Source organism: Capra hircus, chromosome 3 (genome assembly GCF_001704415.2).
Source record: "Capra hircus breed San Clemente chromosome 3, ASM170441v1, whole genome shotgun sequence".
NCBI classification, from domain to species: Eukaryota; Metazoa; Chordata; class Mammalia; order Artiodactyla; family Bovidae; genus Capra; species Capra hircus.
Window position 1 is genome coordinate 49,065,748 of NC_030810.1, and position 17,035 is coordinate 49,082,782.

A 17,035-nucleotide genomic window follows, 5' to 3' on the forward strand; every position below is an offset into this window, starting at 1 on the left:
GAATTGAAAGAGACAAGTGTACTCTATTGTTCATTGCAACACTGTTTACAATAGCTAGGACATGGAAGCAACTTTGATATTCATTGGCAGATGAATGGATAAGAAAGCCGTGGTACATATACACAATGGGATATTACTCAGCTATTAAGAAGAACACATTTGATCAATTCTAATGAGGTGGATGAAACTGGAGCCTATTATAGAGAGTGAAGTAAGTCAGAAAGAAAAACACCAATACAGTATATTAATGAAAATATATGGAATTTAGAAAGATGGTAATGATGACCCTATGTACAAAACAGCTAAAAAGAAACATTGATATAAAGAGCAGACATTTGGACTCTGTGGGAGAAGGCAAGGGTGGGATGATTTGAGAGAATAACATTGAAACATGTATATTTCCATAGGTGAAATAGACAGCCAGTCCAGGTTTGATGCATGAGACAGGATGTTCAAGGCCAGTGCACTGGGATGACCAGGAGGGATTGGATAGGGAGGGAGCTGGGAGGGGACTTCAGGATGGGGGACACATGTACACCCATTGCTGATTAATAACAATGTATGGCAAAAAACACTACAATATTGTAAAGTAATAAGCCCCCAATTGAAATAAATCAATTAATTTAAAAATTTATTTATAAGGTAATATATTGTAATAACGTCTCCTGATCTTATGCTTGTGTCATCACCAAGGAAATAATAAGATCTCTTAATACCTCTCTAGGGGCTCTGCAATGAAAAATGATTTTCTTTCAATTTGACTGGGACAGGGAATGGCCAAAAAAAGCATTATTCTGTACACTTGTGAGAGTGTTTCTGGAAGAGGTTAACATCTGAATAGGCAAGACTCAGAAAGCAATTTTCCCTTCCTTTGTGTGTGTGTGGGGAAGGGAGGTAAGAGTGTGGCGGGAGGATTCTCAATGTGTTGGGAGGCCTGAATAGAACAAAAGGTGTTCTCTCCACATAAATGTTTTCATATTAAGACTTTGATGTTCTCCTGAACTCAGGCTGGAACTTACACATTCAGCTCTCCTGGTTCCCTGGCCTTTGAACATGAGCAGGAATTATACCATAGGCTTTTCTGGTTCTCCAGCTGGTAGATAGCAGATTGTGGAACTTCTCAGCCTCTATAATCACATGAGATAATTTATTATAATAAATATCTCAATATATATATATATAAGCATTTGTGGTTCAGTTGGTAAGACTTATCCAACGCTTTACAACCCCATGGACTGCAGAACATCAGGCTTTCCTGTCCACCCTCTTCATAAGTTTGCTCAAACTCATGTCCATTGAGTCGATGATACCATCAAACCATCTCATCCTCTGTCACTTCCTTCTCCTCTTGCCCTATCTTTCCTAGCATGAGGATCTTCTCCAATGAGTCAGCTCTTTATGTCAAGTGACTATAAGTATTGGAGCTTCAGCTTCAGCATCAGTCCTTCCAATGATTATTCAAGACTGCTTTTCTTTAGAATTGATTGGTTTGATTTCCTTGCTGTCCAAGGGACTCTCAAGAGACTTCAGCACCATAGTTCGAAAGCATCAATTCTTCAGCACTCAGGCTTCTTTATGGTCCAACTCTCATATCTGTACATAAATACTGGAAAAACCATAGCTTTGACTATATGGGCCTTTGTTGGCAAAGTGATGTCTCCTTTTGTCATAATTTTTCTTCCAAGGAGCAAGAGTCTTTTAATGTCTTGGCTGCAGTCACCGTCTGTCATAATTTTGGAGCCCTGTACTGTATGCTTAGTTGCTCAGTCATGTCCCCCTCTTTGCGACCCCATGAACTGCAGCCTACGAGGCTCCTCTGTGCAAGGTGATTCTCCAGGAAGGATACTGGAGTGAGTTGCCATGCCCTCCTCCAGGGGATCTTCCCAACCCAGGAATCAAACCCTGGTCTCCCACATTGCAGGTGAATTCTTTACCAACTGAGCCACCAGGGAAGCCCAAGAATACTGGAGTGGGCAGCCTATCCCTTCTTCAGAGGATCTTTCTGACCAGGAATCAAACTGGGGTCTCCTGCATTGCAGGCAGGTTCTTTACCAGCTGAGCTATCAGGGAAGCTCTTTTGGAGCCACAAAATATAAAATTTATCACTGTTTCCATTTCCCCCCATCTATTTCCCATGAAGTGATGGGACCAGATGCCATGGTATTCATTTTTTGAATGTTCAGTTTAAGCCAACTTATTCACTCTCCTCTTTTACCTTCATAAAGAGGCTCTTTAGTTCCTCTTCAGTTTTTGCCATTAAAGTGGTGTCACATGAATCTGAGGTTGTTGATATTTCTTCTGGCAATCTTGATTATATATATCAAGATATATATAGGTATATGGGTGTGTGTGTGTGTGTGTATCCATATTGACATGATGTATGTGCTAAGTTGCTTTTGTCATGTCCGACTCTTTGTGAGCCCATGGGCTGTGGTCTTTCCAGTCTTCTCTGTCCATAGGATTCTTCAGGCAAGAATTCTGAAGTGTGTTGCCATGCTCCCCTCCAGGGAAGCTTCCCGACCTAGGGATTGAACCCTCATCTTTTGTGTCTCTTGTATTGGCAGGAGGGTTCTTTACCACTAGTGCCACCTGGGGAGCCTATACATTGACATAGACATTATGACTTAAATAAGTTAGGAAGATGGGAGGAGGGCATGGCAACCCACCCCAGTGTTCTTGCCTGGAGAATCCCCATGGGCAGAGTAGCCTGGTGGGCTATAATCCATGTGGTGGAAGAGTCAGACACAACTGAGTGACAAAGCACAGCACAGCATTAACATAACTGTATCTTCTATTATATTTATTGGAGAAACTTGGCAATTCAGTTTCCATCTTTTCTTTTTGCCAATCGAGATTTATAACACCCCCATACATTCTACACTGTCTCTGAAAAACCAGGTAATTGAGTTTTATATCCTGGAAATACTTTCAAGAGATGAAGAAGATTGTGCTTTTCTAAAGGAAAAATTGGAGCAAATGAAGTAAAATATGAAGGCTGTAATGCAGTTATATGGCTATTCATGCCTAATATGTTCTGAATTGTGAAAAAGAAAGAGAGAAATTAATAGAACAGCATGTTCCTGAAATCTTGGCTTGCTTATACCTTCTTATGAACTATTATTTTACCCTACTTCAACATACTCTGAGAAAGCATGATCAAGCATTTCTCTATAACAGAGAAAGTATATAGATTCAAAATTAGTTATAAAATTATAATTCATAATGCATTTTTAAAGGTTGAAATATAACACGGCATATTAATGCTAATAATTAATGTGACTTTTATTTCCACTAATAATTGTTATTATTAATTATAAACTAATGATTTTTTATTTTATATAAATAAAATTATATCATTGTAGTTTTGATTTGCATTTCTCTAATAATTAATGATTTGAGCATTTTTCATAAGCTTTTTGGACATCTGTATGTCTTCTTTGGAGAAATGGATATTTAGATCTTTTATCCATTTTTTGGTTAGATTTTGTGTGTACTGAGCTGCATGAACTGTTTTTATGTTTTGGAGATTAATTTCTTGATTAATCTCTTGTCAGTGGCTTTGTTTGGGAATATTTTCTTCCATTCTGAGGGTTGTATTTTTTATCTTGTTTATGGTTTCCATTGTTATGCAAAAGCTTTTAATTTTAATTAGATCCAGTTAGTTTATTTTTATTTTAATTACTCTAGGAAGTGGATCAAAAAAGATCTTGCTGCAATTTATGTTTAAGACTGTTCTGCCTATGTTTTCCTATAAGAATTTTATAGTGTGGAGCCTTACATTTCCCATTTTGATGTTTTGTGTGTGTGTGTGTATGGTATTAGGGATCTAAAAAAATGTACAAATAAACTTAGTTAAAAAACAAAAATGGAGTCACAGGTGTTGCCAGCAAACTCATGGTTATCAGGGGATAAGGGGATGGAGGGACAAATTGGGACAATGAGATTTACATATATACATTACTATAAATTAAAAGAGATAGGTTAAGAACCTACTGTATTACGCAGGGAACTCAATACTCTGTAATGGCCTAAATGGGGAAAGAATCTTGGAAAAGAGTGGATATATGTATATGTGTATATATATATATATATAAAACCCATTTAACTTGCTGCATATGGGAAACTAACATAAGGTAAATCAACTATCAGTTCAGTTCAGTTCAGTCTCTCAGTCGTGTCCGACTCTTTGCGACGCCATAAATTGCAGCACGCCAGGCCTCTCTGTCAGTCACCAACTCCCGGAGTTCACTCAAACTCATGCCTATCGAGTCAGTGATGCTATCCAGCCATCTCATCCTCTGTTGTCCCCTTCTCCTCCTGCCCCCAATCGCTCCCAGCATCAGAGTCTTTTCCACTATACTATAATAAAATTATACATATGTATATATATATATATATATATATATATACACACACATAATATATATTGTGAAGATGTGTATCATAATTCTTGAAGACAAAGCAATAAGAACTTTACAAATGAAGGCATAGGATTTAAAAAGGAAAAAGAATGAAACATTAGTGAAAATATGGGACAGTATTAGGTTTAATAATTTTAAAAAATGCTGAAACAGTAAACCTTCAGATGCAAATAGCTCAGTGTACACTAAAGGAAAATAAGATGATCAAGACAACTTATACATTTCTAGAAACCAGGGAAAACTAGAAATGGAAATTAAGAGGAGAGGAAAATATTACATACTATATGCAGAGCAACAAAGAGTCCACAAAACAATTTTCATCACAAACTATGCAATAAAGGAAAGGAAAAATATCTTTAAGTTCTAAAAGAGAAAAAAAAATCACAGTCTAGAATTTTACTACCAGAAAAGATATCCTATAAAAATTAATGTAAAATTAAAAAAAAATTATAGGGATTAAAAATGAGAAAATCATTTCCAGTGTCCTATACGATAAGAAATGATAAAACACTTTCTTCAGGAAGAAAATCAGATAGAAATTTAACACAAAATAAATTTATACAAAAGAATCAGGAACACTAAAATAGATAAATATAAACACCATAAAATATATTTTTTCTTTTTTGAAATTTTCTCAATATATATTGACTTTTGATGAAAAGTGAGTTTATTATATATAATATACCTATATATACATAGATTTAAATATCTGAGAAAATAGCATAAAGAATGGAAAGAATTTTGAAATATACCATTTAATAGCCTATGATTATATGTAACATTGAAAACTTTATTTTAATTGTAAATAAACATGCACATTTGAAGCAGTAAAATGAAAAATAAATTAAAATATATATTATAAACATATAAAGAACTAAAATTAAATCTTTAAAATACTTAACTCATTCAAAGGGTAGAAAAAATAAGAAAAATAAAATGGAAACTTTTTTAAAGTACAAAGAGATGATGATAGATTTAAGCCAAATTACATAAAAACTTACATTATACTTACTGTTGTAAATCCACCAATTATGAAACAGAGATGACTTGACTTTACCCTGTTTACAAACTTCTGCTTGATATATTACAAAAAATTAAAAATTATGTTAATTAACCAAACATTAGTCATTAAAGCTGTCATGACTATATTCTTATCCAGCAAAATTGTCCAGTGTAAGAAAAATCACCAAAAATAGAGATATTTCAAATTAATAAAGTATTTTTTCTTTGTCTTAAAATAAGGCAATATTGAATGTCTATTTACTGTGTCTAATGCCATAAAATAAGCTAAAATATAATAGACAAATACACCTCTGTAGATGGAGAAATAAAAACTCTTTTCTCAGTAATTAAATCAAGGGTAAGCAGAAAGTAAGAAGGGCTATAAGAAACAAATACTCTACATAGTAACAGTAGAAAGAACTTTTTTGAAGTGTGCAGAGTACTTTTACTAAAAAGGAATATATCAACCTTGAAGATCTAAACTAATTTAAAAATATTAAATAAAACAATGTTATTTTTATTATAAAAGAAGTAAATTTGAAATAAGTTAGAGCTGCATGGGGAGATATTTTGAAATCAATAACATACAGTTAAAAGAAAAAGCTCACTAGAAGCATTATAATTTCTTTTATACTGAAGAGACATAGAAAAATGAAATCTATCCAACACCAGTAGGATGTGACTATAGAAATATTTATAGGGAAATGCATAATATTCATGCCTGTATTAGAAAGAAGAAAGTTCTTATAAAGTATGTGGATTTATACATTTATTATCTAGGACAGTCCATGGAATTCTATAGGCCAGAATACTGGAATGGGTAGCCTTTCCCTTTTCCAGGGTATCTTCCAAACCCAGGGATGGAACCCAGGTCTCCCACATTGCAAGCAGATTCTTTACCAGCTGAGCTGCAAGGGAGGCCCAAGAGTACTGGAGTGGGTAGCCTATCCCTTCTCCAGTGGATCTTTCCTACCCAGGAATCGAATTAGGGTTTCCTGCATTTCAGGCAGATTCTTTACCAAGTGAGTTATGAAGGAAGCCTATTATCTAGGACAGAGGAGTAAATTAAGTCCAGACTAAGTCTGAAGTTCCAGTACTTTGGCCACCTCATGAGAAGAGTTGACTCATTGGAAAAGACTGATGCTGGGAGGGATTGGGGGCAGGAGGAGAAGGGGACGACAGAGGATGAGGTGACTGGATGGCATCACCGACTCGATGGACGTGAGTTTGAGTGAACTCTGGGAGTTGGTGATAGACAGGGAGGCCTGGCATGCTGCGATTCATGTGGTTGCAAAGAGTAGGACCTGACTGAGTGACTGAACTGAAGTAGATAGAAAAGAATTTTAAAAAGATAAAAGTCAGACTCAAATAAAAAGGGAGGCAAACAAAAATTAGAGAAAGTATATTTTTCTTCAAATACATCAACATTTTTAGCATAAAGAAATATCACTAGATATCATCTCATTAAAATATGATAAGAGGATATTAAGAACAACATTTTCCAAATTTGACAACTTTAGATGAAACAGATATGTTTAAAGTCACCGATTTACCAAAAGTAAGTAAAAGATAATGTCAAAACCTATATATTCACCACTTAATGGAAATATTCAATCCCCTATTTAGAATCTTTCCACAAAGGAAACTTCAATTCTATATAGCTCCAGGGATAAATTGTATCAAATGTTTAAGAAAATGCTAATATCAATTTATCAAAACTTATAGATAAGAGAAGAGGAAAGAATATGTAGAAACTAGCTTTATTGTACATTGCCTAACTTAAAGAAAAGACAAAGACATGACAAAACAAACAAAAACTTCAAAACTGGTATCCTTAATAAGTACAAAAATAACTAACAAATGCTTTTCAGGTTGAATTCAGGCCATGTTAAAAAAGAAAAAATGGTGTAATAAATCTTACTTTATCTCTTATTCAGAGAAAATTTTTTCTTTTAGTTATCTTTATGCTTAACTTCAGACCATTCTCTCTGAGTAACTTTAGAAGGGATTATGTAAGCACTTGGTAATCCTGTCCCCTGCTGTACTGGGTGCATCTACCAAGACCAAAATTGTAGTTTGCTGAATTGTGATGCAAGGACTGCAAATGATCAAACAAGGACTACAAATGATCAAAAATAGACTTCAAGGATATCAAGCCAGTCCATCCTAAAGGAAATCAGTCCTGAATATTCATTGGAAGGACTGATGCTGAAGCTGAAACTCCAATACTTTGGCCACCTGATGCAAAGAACTGTCTCATTGGAAAAGACCCTGAAGCTGGGAAAGATTGAAGGCAGGAGGAATTGGGGACAACAGAGGATGAGATGGTTGGATGGCATCACCCACTCAATGAACAAGACTTTGAGCAGGCTCCGGGAGTTGGTAATGGGTAGGGAAGCCTGACGTGCTGCAGCCCATGGGATCACAGAGTCAGACATAACTGAGTGAGTGAACTGAATGGAACTGAAAATCAGGATTAGGTAGAGTTTATCTCAGTAAGATACCATTCCTTAGTATTTAAAGATCAATATATATATCACCATATTAATAACACAATAAAAACAAAATCATATAGTCATCTCAATAACTGAAGATAAAGCATTTGACAAGGTTAACACTTTCTTCAGGATTGAAATTCCTAGCAAGGGATAGAAGGATATGCCTTAAGCTGATAAAGATCATCTACAAAATATATATTATGTAAACATCATATTTAATGTGAAAGACTGAATTTTTTCCCTAAAATCAAAAACAAGACAGTGATGCTTACTCTTACCACCTCTATTCAACACTAAACTGGAGGTCTAGTGCCATAAGACAAAACAAATAAGACAAACAAACATGCAGTTTAGAAAGAAAGAGATAAAACTCTCTCTACTGTCAATTGATAGGAAAGGATAGGATAACTATGTTCTTGGACACGTGGAATCTGGATTATGATCAGGACTGCCTTTATCTACAAAGCTTCTAACATTTGAGCCTTGAAAGAAAAAGGTAAACACCAGTTGCCAGTTTAATAGTTGTACAACAAGAAGTTCTGGACAATTTGAGCCCTTTTACTGGGATGGTTTCATTGATATTTGTCCCTGAAGTCAGGAAGTACAATACCTTGTCAGTAGGGACTGCTTTTCAAAGTTCTTTTAATATTGGACAATACCCTTGACAATCCAGAAACCCATGTGTTCAAATCAATGACATGGAAGCTGTCTATTCATACCCCATACTTTTCAGATTCTAGATCAGGGAGTCATAAGGATATTTGAGGCTCATTACACATGGTGTTTAATGAAAAAGATTGCCAACATTATGGAAGAGAACCCTGATAAAGAACATCAAAAACAGACTGGAAAGATTATATCTTTGAAGATGCCATTGTTGTTACAGAAAAAGTGAAAACCATCAAGTCTGAAAGAATACATTCATGCTGAAGAAAGTTGTGCCCAGATGCTGTGCATGATTTCACACAATTTGTGTTAGAGCCAATCAAGGAAACAGTGAAAGCATTGTGGATATGGCAAAAGTGGGGGGTGCAGGGTGGGCAGCTGAAGGATTTCAAGATAGGCATCTTGAGAAATGCAAGGGCCAATGGACACTATACCAGAGGAATTAAGAGAAGATATATTGATGGAAATGGGTGTTTTTAAACCAGCGTCAGATGATGAAGAAAAGTAACATCAGGAAGCAAATTAACATTAGACAATCTGGTACAAGACTTTTAATTATTCAAGACTGCTTTTTGACTTCTGTTATAATATGAACCTTTCTATGATATGGGCGCTGAAACTTGAGCAAACAATGGAAAAAGGACTGGTGTTGCATAGAAACATTTGTACAGAAATGAAAAGGCAAAAAGGTCAGAAGGCAATTACAGTCTATTTCTTAAAGTTACGCTAAGTATGCCTGCCTCCCCTTCCATTTCCTGCACTTTGTTTGCTTCTGCCACCCGAGGTACTAAGACATAACCTTCCTCTTCCTTCTCCTCCTCAGTTTACTCACTGTGAAGATGATGAGAATGAAGACTTTTATGATGATCCTCTTCTATTTAATGAATGATATATAGTTAATAAACTTATCTGTTATGTATGTGTGTAAGCATCTTCAAGTAAAAATCTAATAATTCTACCGCAAGAACTGTATGAGACTTTTTTGTGTTATTATCATTGTCATTGCCAAAGATTTCATCTTGTAGAACATTCTTTGCAAGGTGTGTATTGAGGTGGACGGCTTATCTTTACATAAGCATAATGTGAATAATATTTAATAAAAAATTAATAATAGGTTAGTTTTTACTGCTTTATACTTTACTTTCAAAGAATTACATTGCCATACAGATTTGCCTCTCTCTCTTGCAATTGGAGAAACTGCATATTAGCCTATGATCACAAGTAAGTGATTTAAAAAATATTACAATGTTTCCCATGCTGTATTATGAAAATGACTGTAATGCTGTATGATATAAAATTTTTATAAAGATTCCTTCATTAGTGCATAGGCTAGGCTACCTTAAAGCTATCTAATAGATTACATTAGACTACCATAAACAATCATATTGCTGTTTCCACATTATCAATGCATGAATTCTTGTACCTGTAAATAAATAGGAATTTCTTTTCCACAGTAGATTTTCATTTCTGATGTTTAGTGCTAGCAATGCTTGAAACATCTACAGTGTTTTGTATCATATAGGAAAATAATGATACAGATGCTGAAAGATCATGTAAACTTATGGTATTGTTTATAAGCAGACCACGTAAACTTAATGGTATTGATAAGTGAAATGCTGTGCTGTGTTTAGTCGCTCAGTCATGTCTTACTCTGAGACCTCATGGACTACAGCTCTCCAGGCTCATCTGTTAGTGGGGATTCTCCAGGCAAGAATGCTGGAGTGGCTTGCCAAGCCTTCCTCCAGGGAATCTTTCCAGCCCAGGGATTGAACCAGGGTTTCCTGCACTGCAGGTGAATTCTTTACCATCTCAGCCACCAGGGAAGTATGATAAGAGCAATACACTACTGTAAATATATTTTCTCTTCCTTGTGGTATTCTTAATAAGATTTTCTTTTCTCTAGCTTACTTTAAGAGTACAGAATATAATACATATAACATACAAAACATGATCTTTTTTTTGGCCGCACTACTTGAAGGATCTTGATTCCCTGACCAGGTATTAAACTCAGGCCCCCTGTAGTGGAAGTGCAGCATCATAAAACCATTGGACCACAGGGAATTTCTAAAACACATATTAATCAACTGCTTATTTATTGGTAAGGTTTACAATCAAAATAGGCTACTAGTAGTTAACGAATTTGGGGGATTACAAGCTATACATATATTTCCAACTGCATGGAGTGTCAGTGCCTCTAACTCCTGTATTGGTCAAGGATACAAAAATCTGTAGCAAATTAATAGCAAGATAAATTAAATAAAATTATATAGTATGACCAAGTGGAATTTATCCATGGGGTAAAGCGTGGTTCAATATACAAAAATCAATAAATATGATCTATCACATTAATAAAATGAAGGACAAAAAGTAATAGAAGTAGTAAAATTTGACAAAATTCAATACCCTTTCATGGTAAAAAACTGTCAACAAGCAGTGGCTCTGTCAGTAAAGAATCTGCCTGCAGTGCAAGAGACCCAAATTCAATACCTGGGTTGGGAAGATTCTCTGGAGAAGGGTATGGCAACCCACTGCAGTATTCTCGCATGGAGAATCCCCATAGACAGAGGAGCCTGGCAGGCTACAGTCCATAGGGTGGCAAAGAGTTGGACATGACTGAAGCAACTGAGCACTCATGTACCTAAGTATAATAAAGGTCATATGTGAAAAGACCACAGCTAATAAAATACTCAATAATTTTTCCTAGAGAATTGGAACAGGGCAAATATTTCCATTCTTCTCACTTTTAATCAGCATAGTCCTAAAAGTCTTAGATAGAGCAATTAAAGCATAAAAATATAAAACATTCTAAATTTCTAGTAGTCATGTATGGATGTGAAAGTTGGACTATAAAAAAAGCCGAGTGCGGAAGAATTGATGCTTTTGAACTGTGGTGTTGGAGAAGACTCTTGAGAGTCCGTTGGACTGCAAGGAGATCCAACCAGTCCACCCTAAAGGAAATCAGTCCTGGGTGTTCATTGGAAGGACTGATGTTGAAGCTGAAACTCCAATGTTTTGGCCACCTAATGTGAAGAGCTGACTCATTTGAAAAGACCCTGATGTTGGGAAAGATTGAAGGCAGGAGAAGTGGATGACAGAGCATGAGATGGCTAGATGGCATCACCGACTCAATGGGTATGAGTTTGGGTAAACTCTGGGAGTTGGTGATGAACAAGGAGGCCTGGTGTGCTGCAGTTCATGTGGTCGCAAAGAGTCAGACACTACTGAGCAACTGAACTGAACTGAACTGAATCAGAAAAAAATGTATAATTATTTCTGTTTGCACAGTATGTTGTCTGATATGTAAGAATCCTTAGGTTTTCACAAAAAAAGTGTTATATACAATAAATGAATTCAACAAAGTTTCAGGATACAAAATCAACATAGAAAACTCAGTTGTGTCTTTATATACTAACAATGAGCTACACAGAAAGAAAATCAAGAAAATAATCACATTTGCTATAGCATCAAATATAAATAATAATCACAGCAATATGTATATGTCAGTCCCATAAGAACCTATGGTATAGCACAGGAAATGAGGCTTAATATTCTGTAACAACCTAAATGGGAAAAGAATTTGAAAACTGAAACATTTTGCTGTACATGTGAAACAACATAATGTTATTACAACTATGCTCCAATATAAAATAAAAATTAAAAAAAGATAAAAACTAAGTGAAGAGACACTTATGTTCACTAAGGAAAGGAGCTATCAAGTTAATGCTTCATTTCTTTGTTTTTAACAGGCTTCCCAGGTGGCGCTAGTGGTAAAGAACCTGCCTGCAAAAGCACGTGACATAGAGACTTGTGTTTGATCCCTGGGTCAGGAAGATCCCCTGAAGGAGGGCACGACAAACCACCGTACTATTCCTACTTGGAGAATCCCATGGACAGAGAAACCTGGTAGGCAACAGTCCATAGGGTGGCAAAGAGTTGGATGCAACTGAAGTGCCTTAGCATTTTCATATCTCATTCCCTGGTGCTCAGACAGTAAAGAATATGCCTGCAATGTGGAAGACCTGGGTTTGATCCCTGGTCAGAAAGATGCCCTGAGGAAAGGAATGGCAACCCACTCCAGTATTCTTCCCTGAAAAATCTCATTAACAGGGTAGCCTGGCAGGTTGCAGTACATGAGATCACAGAGTTGAACCTGACTGAGCAACTAAATACATGCATCTTAATCAGACCAGCTTATTTGAATGGAAAACTGTGTGTTAATAGATCTTATATCTATCTATCTACTTTACCTACCAATTCAGATATTCATATCTATTCATTTTAGAACACTGATTATCAATCAAAGCATCATTCTTTCTCTAAAATCCTTTTATGACTTCACTAAGGTCCTGAGTGTGGTATAAAAGGTCTTTCTTTCCTCTGGCATTAGCCTTCTATTCCTGCACCATTTCCTCCTATTCCCCCACATGGAATATCCATGCTGCCTCTGGTTCTAGTCTTGGCACACACCAGATGGTCTCCTGACTGCTTTCCCATATCCTTCCCTTTGTCAACTAGGCACATGAACTGTTTAGGTTCCAAGTCTTTTCTCAAGCCTTTCTTCCCCCATAAGGCCTGTCCCTACCCTCTTTTAGTCCCTCAAGCACAGAGTTGATCAGTTTCTTCTCTGTTCCCCATTTTGTACATTGCACTTTGCTTGACATTATACCTGTTGCATCTATTTCCATCACTTCATGGGAAATAGATGGGGAAACAATGGAACAGTGTCAGACTTTAATTTTTAGGGCTCCAAAATCACTGCAGATGGTGACTGCAGCCATGAAATTAAAAGACATTTACACCTTGGAAAGAAAGTTATAACCAAATTTGATAGCATATTGAAAAGCAGAGACATTACTTTGCCTACTAAGGTCTGTCTAGTCAAGGCTATGGTTTTTCCAGTGGTCATGTATGGATGTGAGAGTTGGACTGTGAAGAAAGCTGAGCACTGAAGAATTGATGCATTTGAACTGTGGTGTTGGAGAAGACTCTTGAGAGTCCCTTGGACTGCAAGGAGATCCAACCAGTCCATTCTGAAGGAGATCAGACCTGGGATTTCTTTGGAAGGAATGATGCTGAAGTTGAAACTCCAGTACTTTGGCCTCCTCATGAGAAGAGTTGACTCATTGGAAAAGACTCTGATGCTGGGAGGAATTGGGGGCAGGAGGAGATGGAGATGACAGAGGATGAGATGGCTGGATGGCATAACAGACTCAATGGATGTGAGTTTAAGTGAACTCCAGGAGTTGGTGATGGACAGGGAGGCCTGGCATGCTGCAATTCATGGGGTTGCAAAGAGTCGGACACGACTGAGCAAGTGAACTGAACTGAAATGTACTGAACTGATACCTGCTGCAGCCTAAAGTTGATCCATGATTGCTTGTATCTGTCTGCCTCATAATATTCACAGTTCATAGTTAAGACTTTGAAATATAGTAAATACTAAATAAATGCTTATGAAATAAACAAATGAATATTGAAACATTAAAAAAGACATAATACTTAAATTTAACTGAAGAAGTGAAATATATGTACACTGAAAACTGTAAATATTACAAATATGGATGTCAAAACTAAAACTGGCAAGAAACTACATGTTGAGGAATTGAAAGAACTAATATTGTCAAAATGTTCATATCATCCAAACTAATCTACAGATTTAATAGAATATATATAGAAATATCACTGGCATTTTTTTACAGAAATATACAAGCATGCTAATTCTCATATGGACCACAAAGAACCATAAATAGCCAAAGTAATCTTGAGAAAGAAGAAAACTGGAGTCCTCATTTTTCTTGACTTCAAAACATATTATGAAAACCCATATTACATAATTTTAGATCTCATGTAAGCATATTATGTACATAGTCAAACAGTGGGGTCCTGGCATAAAGTCAGGTATACAGACCAATGAAATAGTATAGAGAACTTAGAAACAAACCCATGCATGTAGTCTGATGATATTCAATAAGGATGTCAATAATACATAATGGAGAAAGGATATTTTCATTAACAAATGGTAGTGGGAAACTGGATAGACATATACAAAATAATGAGATAGGACCTTTGCCTTACACTGTTCACAAAAATAAACTTAAAGTGGGTTTAAAACTTAAATGTGAGACCTTAAACTATAAAACTTATAGAAGAAAAGATAAAGAAAAAGCTTCTAGACATTTGTCATAGCAATGGCTTCTAGGATTTGATACCAAGAGCACAGGCCAAAAAAAACCCAAAAATAAACAAATTGAACTATATCAAACTTAAAAGCTTCTGGGCAGAAAAGAAAAAAGAAAAAACACAACATGATAAAAAGGGAACCTACAGGATCAGAGAAAATATTTTCAAACCATCTGTCTGACAGAAGGTTAATATCTAAAATAAACTACAAACTCCTACAACTCAATAACAATTGATAAACCCAGAATCAATAACTCAATTAAAAAATGTACAAAGACCTTGAGTAGACATTTCTGTAAAGAAGACATACAAATGAGCAACAGCTATCAGAGAAACTCTTGACTATTAACTATCAAGGAAATTAAGATCAAAGTCACAATGAGATATCACTTTATACCTGTGATGGTCATCATTTTAAAAAGTAACAAATGCTGGTGAAGATGTGAAAGAATTGTTCATTGTTCTTAGGACTCTAAAATGCTGTGGCTTTTAAGGAAAATAAAATGATTTTCCTCAGAAAAATTAACAATTAAACTGCCATATATAATCCAGCAATACCACTTCTAGGTATTTATCCAAAATAATTGAAAGCAGGATCTTGAAATGATGTTTGCAGTCTCATGATCACTATAGTGCTATCAACAATAGCAAGAGGTAGAAGCAATTTAAATATTCCCCAGTGAGTACATTGATATAGAAAATGTGGTATATATATGTAGTGTCATAAAAGTCAGTCTTGAGAAAGAAGGGAGTCCCACAATGCACAACATAGGTAAACCTTGAAGACTTATTGCTAAGTGAAGCAAGCCAGTTACTGGAGAAATAGTGCATAATTCCACTTATATGAGGGAGCTAAAATAGTCAAGTCCATAGAAGCAGAAAGTAAATAACTGTTGTCAGGAATTGGAGGGAAATGGGAAGTCTGTTCAGTGGCATAGAGTTTGAGTTAAGCAAGATGAAAAAATTCTGTATACCTCTATGCAATGATGTGCACATATGATTAACAAAACCGTACTGAATACTTAAAAGTTTGAGAAGGTATCTTTCTGTCAGATGTTTTTAATAATAATAGTACTAAAATTCAGCAAGATAAAAATAAACAATAAAGGAGAATGAGGTGCAAGAAGAATAAGGAAGAAGAAAGAATGCGGTGTATAAGTAGATAGATGTTAATAGTCAATTAATAATCCATTAACTAAGACAAGGGCTCATTGGTTTAGCAGCATGGAAGCCACTGACAAAATTCAAAACAGTGTTTCCATAGAGAATGAGCAGAAGCCAATAATTTAAAAAGAATAGAGAACTGTCTAAGAGAAATTAAAAAATTGATTATAATCAGGATCAAAACAAATATAACTCTTAGGATGAAAGGAATGTTTTGTGATTGAGAGGCTACCCTAGAGGGTTTCTGAGTATCTGGTTAATTTCTATTCCCTGACATGTGTAGTCATAAGCTACACTTTCTTTCTTTCTTTCTTCTTTTCCACCACACCACACAGTTTGTGGGAACTTAGTTCCCTGACCAGAAATCAAATCCTTGTCCCCTGCAGTGGAAGCATGGATTCTTAACCACTGGACTTTCAGGGAGGCCGCTAAAATAATTTTTAAACCATACATTTATTTTATATTTTGTATAAATAATATCTAAATTTTAAACATTTATAAAAGAAAAGTAGAAAAGAAAGAGGAGAAAATTTTGCTCTATATGGAAGCTAAGAAATGAGATAGCAAATAGAGAAAATTTTAGGGTTAAGAAAGGTTTTAAATTGTTTTTAATGGAGAGAAGAAAAGCTTTTGTTATCTGATAGGAATTATCCAAATGAAAGTTAATGTTGATGATGCAAAAGTAGTGGTTGACTTGCTGGAGGTATATTCCTTAAAATATGTTACAAACTAGAATCTAATACACATAAAGATGACTGAGCACTGAAGAATTGATGCTTTCAAACTGTGGTGCTGGAGGAAACTCTTGAGAGTCCCCTGGATAGCAAGGAAATCAAACCAGTCAATCCTAAAGAAAATCAATCCTGAATATCTAATGGAAGGATGGATGCTGAAGCTGAAGCTCTAAAACTTTGGCCACCTGAGGCAAAAAGCCGACTCATTGGACAGAACTGATGTTGGGAAGGATTGAGGACATGAGGAGAAGAGAGCAACAGAGGATGAGATGGTTGGATGGCATCACTGACTCAGTGGACATGAGTTTGAGCAAACCCCGGGAGATAGTGAAGGCCAAGAAAGCCCGCTGTGCTGCAGTCCATGGAGTTG